Here is an 8,801-nt window from a genome sequence, read left to right as displayed (position 1 = left end):
CTCTTTCATTTTATTAACTTGTCTTCGACGGGCATGGGTTTCACGATCTTGATGATCATCTAAATAAACAACCAATAATAATGAAAGTTACCAAAAACAAGAGATCTTGCAAAATAAAACCATAAAAACTAAAAAAAAAGATAAAATTTATACTTAAATTGGAAGAAAGAAAGAAACTTACAAACTCTCTGCACATTTCTTGTAAGTATTTCAATTTCATCATCTTCATTTACCTCTTTATCTGAAGTGTCACATTTGGGATTGTCATCTAGAACTCGTAACCAGCTATTTTCTCTTGGAAAAGTTGGATTTTCTCTCTCTGTCACCCATTCATCATCCGAAGGCAAATTCTCAAAAGGAATTTCTTCAATAACACGCTGCCTTTGCCTTTGTCTCTCTCTCAATTTCAAGTTGTACATCACAAACACAAGGTCATTCATTCTTTTTTGAACCAAACGATTTCTTCTCTTAGAATGTACTTATTGAAATTGAAAGAACTTATACAATTATATTATGAATTTAAATTCAAATGCTAAACAAAATATTATACTGAATGAGATATTATATTATATGAAAACATTGTTACCAATTCAAATGTGCTCCAATTTTGCTCACATCCAGAAGAGCTACAAGTTAAACTGAGAATTCGAATGGCAAAATTTTTCAACTCCGAACACTCATCGCCATAAGATTCCCACCAATCAGCTGTACGAAATTAAAATAAATAAAAAATTAATAAAGATTTTAAAAATAAAAACACAAAGTTCAAATAGTAACTAACCAGGAGATTTCTTGTTTCTTGTTAGTACAACATTTTCATGACCAAATAATCCACTTGCATGTCGAAAATCATCTAATTGCAAATCAATCTTCACCCTTTCACCGATTCGGGGACCATCTTAGCAATGCAATCATAAAGGCCACGTTTTATATTTGCATTCAACTGAAAATCTGAACTATATTGAAATTGAGGATTCGAATAATAACCCGCGGCATGCAAAGGATGACTCAATTGATCTTCCCATCTTTTATCAATGATAGCAAATGCCGATTCATATCTAGCATATAAACATGAGTTTGGTTAAAAAAAATAACTAAAAAAAATCCATTCTACTATCCAACACAGAAATTATAAATGAATTCATAATTAATATGGCAATTTATTTAAAATTTACCTCTTTCGAACATTGTTCACATTTTGTTTGATTTCTTATTTTGCTTGATCAATAGCTTTATAGAGAAAGCCCATGGCTGGTTTTTCATCAGAATCAACCATCTTCAATACTTTAATAAGAGGCGAAGCAATCTTTAAACATAGCTCCACATTTGGCCAAAATTCTTGATTATCAAAAATGATGCTCTCAATTTTTTCCCCTTTTTTCTCCTAGCATACATGCTTGTTTTCCACTTATCCGAAGAGAAAAAGGTAAACAAATTCCCTTTTAGCTCACTAAGACGTCTCATGGTCAAGTATGAAGTAGCAAAACGAGTAACTCCAGGTCTAATCAATTCCTTGCCATTAGTGAACTGTTTCATCCAATTAATAACTGTACCCCATGAATAAATATATCTAACCACTGATTTCGCTTTTTGTATGGTAACTTTGTGGAGAGAATCAACCTTTTGAAAATCTTCTAACATTAGATCAATACAATGAGCAGCACAAGGGGTCCAAAATAATCTTTTTCTCTTTTCCATCAATATTTTTCTAGCTGCCTTATAATTAGAAGCGTTATCGGTGATGACCTGCACAACATTTTCCTCTCCTATTTTTTCCACAATACCATCTAACAATTCAAATAATTTTTGAGCTGTTTTTGAAATGTCAGTGGTATCTACCGAAGATAAGAACACAGTTCCAGCTGGACTATTCACAAGAAAATTGTTCGTTGTTCTCTTTCTTTGATCAGACCATCCATCAGACATAATAGTACAACTAGTTTTTTTCCACTCTTTTTTGTACACATTGAGCAAATTCAATGTCTCTTGCACCTCTTTTTTCAAAAAAAGTCACTCTCATTTCATGGTATGAAGGTGGTTTAAGTCCTTTTCCATATTCTCCCAATTTTCTAATCATTAAAGGAAACAATGGATTATTTACAACATTAAATGGAATGGCGCTTGTATAGAACCACCTAGCCATTATTTGACAAACTTTATCTCTATCTTGTTTCTTCCATTTCTCATTTATGGTTGTTTGTCTCACATTCAATCCCCCAGATTTTCTCACAACAAAGTTGTCCATAGAACATTTTTTAGGCTGCTGCCCAACTTCTCCTTCTTCTTCTTCTAAATCATACATTGTACTAACCCTTTGTTTTTTTTTCCTCGATTCCTTAGAACTTGCACTTAGTAAATCAAACATTTGGGTTCTAACATCTTCAAGAACGCTGGGACATGGTTCAACATTTGTATGTGTACAAGCTAAATGATGCTTAAGCCTATACACACCACCTTCTCGAGTAATCCCATAGTATTTACACTGAACTTGTTTTTTATTAGAATCAATTTCAATTCCATGATCCCACCCGGGATCCAATCAAGCACCCGATGCATTTTTTCTTCTTTGTTTCTTTGAAGCAGATGAAGACATTTAAGCACTGCCAAATATATTAGAATATTCATAAGAAACCAAGAAATTTAGACCAGACCAGCACTTGATAAAAGAAAATAAAGCTAGCATTCAGAAAATAAGCTAGACCAGCCCAGCACAAGAAATGCAGTCTTATTACCAATGATTTTTGCAAGGCCAAATGCAAATCCAATGAAAACATAGGTAAAGGACATAACAGAAGCAACAATAGAAGTTTAGAAATTAATGCTAGAACAGCAACAATCCATTTGTGTGCACTTTTCTGGAAAATAAAACAGTGCTGCTTCCTCATGTTTCGTGTATAAAAGTTCAGAAAAAATCCAGTAAAGAGACTTTTTCTCTTGACATCTAAACAAAATGTTGGATTTGTGTGTGCAAGGTCACATCATTAGCAAATGGCTTAGCAAATAATTCAGGTCCACAATGGGAGCTTATTGGCATAAATGTTTCTGTTTTGGTTGCATTTATCAAAATAATTTCAAATGCAACCACGGGACATAATTTAAATATGTAAGTCCGCCAGAGACTTGCTAAAACATCTGCACCTGTAGCTCAGTGGATAGAGCGTCTGTTTCCTAAGCAGAAAGTCGTAGGTTCGATAGTGGTAATGTCTTCTGAATTCTGATTTAGTCTCTAATCATTATTACAAAATAATAATACTCCTAATTCCGATTTCTTCAACAAGTTCAGTGGAAAGATTTACGTGGTAGGAGAGTCTCGATTATCAGAGCTTCCTATGGAGAAGGCAAAAAATAGTGTACCTTATGGACCCGTTAATGATTCTGAGAGCACAAATCCTAAGATAAAGTGCCGGTGCTTCAGAACCAAATTTTCACAAATCCTAATGGACTCGTCAATATTTCCCTTCAACTCAATTCAATCAAAAGCAATATATGTTCAAATACCAAGAAAACCAAATAGAAATCACAACTTTATCAATCACCATCTCCCAAAATATCAATTTTCAAGCAAGAAAATAACTAGATTCACATGTGACTTTAATTGAAGTGCTGGTGCTTGAACTTCAGTGTGGTGGCAGGCTGGCAGCACGAAAATTGGAGAAGAACGGGTGCTGGAGCTTCAAGCTTTGAAGCTTGAAACGGCCCAAATCCGGCGGCAACGGAGGATTTCGTAGCTTGATATTCTTACCGAAGCAATGGGTGTTGGAGGCTGGAGATTGATGCTTTAAAGCTTGAAGCCTTGAAGCTCTCGGCTGTAACTTGTGGGTTCTTGGTAGAAGACACAGATTTTCGTCTCGTTAGTACTTGGTTTTTTGGTAAGAGATGCTACTGTTTGATGGTTTAATTTAGGGATTTGGGCAGGAGGAGAGAAACGACAAAGGAGAAAGGGCTACTTGAGGAGAAGATGATGAAGATCGAAGCTTTTTTGAAGGAGCTTTTTGACTTTGAGGCAAAAAATGTTAAAACATTGCAACTAAAGGCTGCAATTCTTTGATAAATTACAAGCCTACCCCAAATGTTTTCATTTAGTTGCAAAATAGAGTATCATATTTCACAAATTAGGAAAAATTTGTAGGATCGAGGTAGGATCGTACGATCCTACACGATCCTACCGATCCTACCTTGATTTTACATAGATTAATGAAATTTGCGATTCTAATGCGATCTGGATCGATTTTGATTTTCCTACAATCTGGATCGCGATTTTGACAACCATGGCTGTCACTACTTGGTCCCCTGCTTCGACCCTCGATCCACTACTTCTCTTTCATCCCTTGATTCCTGTGATTGCCTAGCTCCACGTCCACGACTAGCTCCAAGTCCACGATTTCGTCTACCCTCTATACTCTTTTGTTAAAATAAGCTATATATACATAAGCGAAAATAAATCGGCTATATATAAGCAAAAGACAAGCTAAAGATAATGAAACACGCTTAGTATATATATAGTACATGTGACGCCCGAAAAAAAAAATGAGTTTGAGAACCCGGAAATTTTGTAATTTTCTAGGGTTTATTTTTTTAATCGCCCGTTTTTCTACATTTTCTTGATTAGAAAAATTCCCCAGATAAAGTTTATGAGCAAAAATAGTTTTAAAATGATTTTCCTAGTATTGGAGAGTTTTTAGAAAATTAAGAATATATAACGGACGTGGGACCCACAAGTGCGAAAAGTTCGGAAAAATTCGGCCAATTAGGTTAAATTCCAGATACTGTGTAAAATTTATCGGGTGTTAAGGGATAAGTAGAGGATGTGAATTGATTGATGTGAGAGGAAAAAGAAAAGATAAGATTGCATTTATGGAGGTGACAAGTGTCACCATTGTATTGGAAATAGCTTATGACTTACTATTCATTTTCTTGACTTTTTGACCAATTGCTTAAATTTCTTAAAAATCACACAAAATTCATTCTTGTCTTCAACCTCTTGGCTGATTCTCTCTCTAGCAAAGATGGAAGAAAAAACCTCTTCAAAGTTTGGCAATTATCTAGCTCAAATCCTCCAAAACACTTGCTTGATCTAGTTTCTACTCCATAAAACCTCTTCTTTTAGTGATAGTGAGTTGTTTGGTGAAGTTGTTTGGAAGCTTAAGGTGACAAGTAGCTCTCCCTCTTGTTTTGCTAAGGTAAGTGGTGGATGAACACCTCTCCTTCCTCTAATGATGTTCAATTCATGATTAGTGGTGTTATAAGATGCAATTTCATGGATTATTTCTTGAGTTTGGTTGAATTGGTGAAGTTTTATTATTTTGGGGATTTTTCTGTTTTCATAGGGATATGATTGGGTGGTCATGTATGATGATTGGAAATGATGTTTAATGACTCTAGGAGGTGGAAAAAGTGATTAAGTGCAATCAATTTCTGTTTTGGAAGAAATTTCAGAAAATTAGGTTTTGTAGTTCTTCATTCTGCCCGAATTTATTGCACCATGTTAGAGGCCGAATTGGACTTTGCTCAAAACATGAAAGTTGTAGGTATTGATGAGTTTGAAGTGCCTGTAAAATTTCAGGTCATTTGGATTAGTGTAGAGTGAGATATGCCGATTTTACTGTTGCTGTTCTGGGTTGATCAGAATGCGAAAACTGCACTTGTAATTGGCCATTTTGACTGGAATTGCTTTGGATTTAGGTGTTGGTGTCTTCTGATGAAATGTATCTGGATGTCTTAGCTACCAAATGCCTTTGGAATTTCGGCATTTGGACCTGTATAGACTGAGTTATAGTAATTACAGCATTATGTGATTTGTAAACCTGTTTTTGGTGTTTCCGGTTGAGTATTTGGCACATTTGACCTAGTTGTGCTAGGATTTGGACTGAGTGGCCTTCTACATTGTTGTAGACCTATCTCTTATCTTCGAAACGGTGGGTCTTGTACCTTCTTCCGACAATCATAACGCCTTTGGTACCATTACCGTAAAATGACGTCAAAACTGTTTTTCTGGTTTTGAGCTTAAGTTTCATTTCCGGATTTTTTTTCCCCCTAGCTTGACTTGCACTAGTATTACTTGGAGCTTGCTGAATGACTATGGATGAACTTGTTGTTGTGTGTGTACCTTTGGGACTGGCTGAGGAAATAATGAAGCCATGATGGCTGGAAAAGTTAGCAAATGTAGGGGAAGTGCTGTCCGAACTTTTAAAGGATTTGTTTGCATTGAGTTTGTGATCTAAGACTTGGGTTTGAGCAAGGCAATGATACATGATGGATGATTTCTGAGCCATTGAGGTGAGTGACCTCAAACTATTTCTGAAGTTACTTTTGTACCGTTTTCTTGCATTATTTACTTTTAAACTATTTCCAAAGTTACTTTTGAACTGTTTTCTTGCATATCATGCGTGCTTGCATATGAGTGTTCCTTGTTTGCTGTAATTCTTGACTTATTGGCTTGTTATTATTGATTGATAATGTGTTAAGTGCTTTCGATGATTGTTAAAACGAGTTTTCTAGGCGAGTGTGTACTTTATCGCACTCGACCTAAATAAATATGAAATTTTCAATGATTAATGATTAAATGCTAGTTGCGCATGATGTAAGCCTTTGGGCTGAATTGGCCACTGCCCTTTGTTACCGATCGACTCGAGCCAGAAGCGGACTCGGTCGGGCGATATGGTGACCCTGGGTGAATTTGGTATACTCGAGTATTACCTTGTAGTCCGGCTACGTCCGGATGGGTGGAGTCCGGCCAACGTCGGATGGGTGGAGTTCGGTCAACGTCCGGAAAAGGGGATGAACGAATAAAAAGATGAACGAGGGTTTATTTATAAAAATGAAATTTTCAAATAATTGGAGGAATAAGGGGAAATGTCAGGGGAACGAACAAATGAATAGCTCCATGTGAGCGGTATCCTTTTAATGAATATGTTACTATCGCTTTCCATTGTAATTGTTTCTTGAATTATTGATTATTGATGGTTAATGTGTTGGCTTTGTTATGAAATTTCATGTTCGGAACCTTATTGAGATTTTAGCTCATTGAGCTTTGTGGAATTACCATGTGGTGTCATTTTCTGCTTTTGTTTTACTCTCACTGTGCAAATGTTGACCTGTAACAAAATTACATTTTTACCCCCGGTTACTTATTGAACTTCTAAAACATTACAATGATTTCACTGGCTCACGAGAGCAAAAATACGTACATCTGATTCCTGAACCATGACATCAATGAAATGAATTTTTGTGAAAACTATTTGATTACTGATTTTACTGGTTACTCACTGGGCTTTTAGCTCACCCCAAAAATATTTTATTTCCCCCCCCCACAGGGCTCAAGGCGAAGGAAGGGCTTGTTGTGCTTATTCACGTGACTGGATGGCTTATATCGTGTACAGTTTAAGTTTGGATCTATTTTATGTACGAGTTGGTCTTGTATAAATATTTGAAATTGATATGGATGTAAGTATACATTCCACGATTGGAATCAGTTTCCGCTGCATTTGTGACATGTAATTATTGGAGACTTGGATGTATGTTTGTGGACCATGTGATGTATATTTGAGATTTATATTGTAATTCATTTGAGGATTGTAGTGATCGACTGAGTCCCGGCGAGAGCTGGGCAGGCGGCCCGCCGAACCCTCTGGTTCGCCTTAGGGGGAGGTGGGGCCGTCACAGTACAACACATTCATATCATATATATACTGAAACCAGGTCGCAAAAGCACTGTACTGTACATATCAACCTACAAAGCCAAGTACACAAGGTAGAAGCAAGTACTATAGACATCAGGCTTAACACGTCACTAACAAAAATACATGTAGTGGCAACACAAGAAAATGGTGTGTTGTCCCAACCACCATAGCTCAGGTCCTACAACCTCAAGGTCCTAAGTTTCTAGCTTAATTCATTACCGAACCAACTGATTCCACTTCTCTCTCAGGCGTAGGTTGCCCTTCCTCGGGTTCAAAGTTAGAGTCATTAGGAACTGCATTCCCGTGACCTTCCTCAACTGTGATCCCTTGTACTACCTCATCAACAAGCATCTCATACTCAGTTAAAATATTCTCCATTTGGTCTCTCACTTCCCTTACCACCTGAATGAGACGTCCATTAATCTTTTTCACTTGCTCTCGAAAAGCATTAGTCTGTTCTTGTTCCTCACGAATAGAGGTTTCAAGCTCGCGATTTCTAACGCCTTGCATCCTTAACATTGCCCTCAAGCGCTCAATCTCAATCCTTTTACCTCTCGTTGGCTATCATTAGGACCACTCGGTCAGGGTACAAGTAAGTCCGCCAACAGTCACAGTATCTCACCCTACGTCCTAGACCCCAATGATAAACAGGTCCTCCTGGACATTCTTGGTAGCTAAGGACTCGATAAGACTGCTCAGGATTCTCGTTTCCACTATCTCCATCAATTTCTACAATACAATCAAGCATCAAGTCAATAAGAAATTTAGACAAATGAAGCAAGATTCACCATCTAACACTTTAGGATTTCACACTTAAACACTTGTACTTAAGCTGTCACAACTACACTCACTCAATCTGCCTAGACCAATACAAATCTAGATTCTAATATCACTTGTGATGACCCACCTCCCACAGGGTAAATCCAAGGGTTTAGTGGATCGCCTGCCCAATTCTCGTCAAGACTCACTACAATAAATTCTCAAAATAAACTTTCAAGCCTCCAAATTTAACATTAGAGTTCTACAATTCAACCAAAATTCAAGCTTAGTAACAAACCAAAAGTGAAACGTAAGATATACCACCAAATATCAAAATATAATATGTCTGTCCAACGTACATGT

The 8,801-nt window shown here is 36.7% G+C and overlaps 1 long non-coding RNA gene across 1 annotated transcript; it reads right to left on the bottom strand.

The window, feature by feature from the left end:
• Positions 1–214: 214 nt before the first annotated feature.
• On the bottom strand, positions 215–3,934 carry LOC140014426 (uncharacterized). Its single transcript, XR_011821187.1, has 3 exons — positions 3,584–3,934; positions 782–1,058; positions 215–705 (listed from the first exon to the last, which is right to left on the bottom strand). It is a non-coding gene; the product is annotated as an uncharacterized lncRNA (long non-coding RNA).
• Between the last annotated feature and the right edge of the window lie 4,867 nt (positions 3,935–8,801).

Source organism: Coffea arabica, chromosome 9c (genome assembly GCF_036785885.1).
Source record: "Coffea arabica cultivar ET-39 chromosome 9c, Coffea Arabica ET-39 HiFi, whole genome shotgun sequence".
Classification (NCBI taxonomy): Eukaryota; Viridiplantae; Streptophyta; class Magnoliopsida; order Gentianales; family Rubiaceae; genus Coffea; species Coffea arabica.
This window is presented reverse-complemented; position numbering and strand designations above follow the sequence as displayed.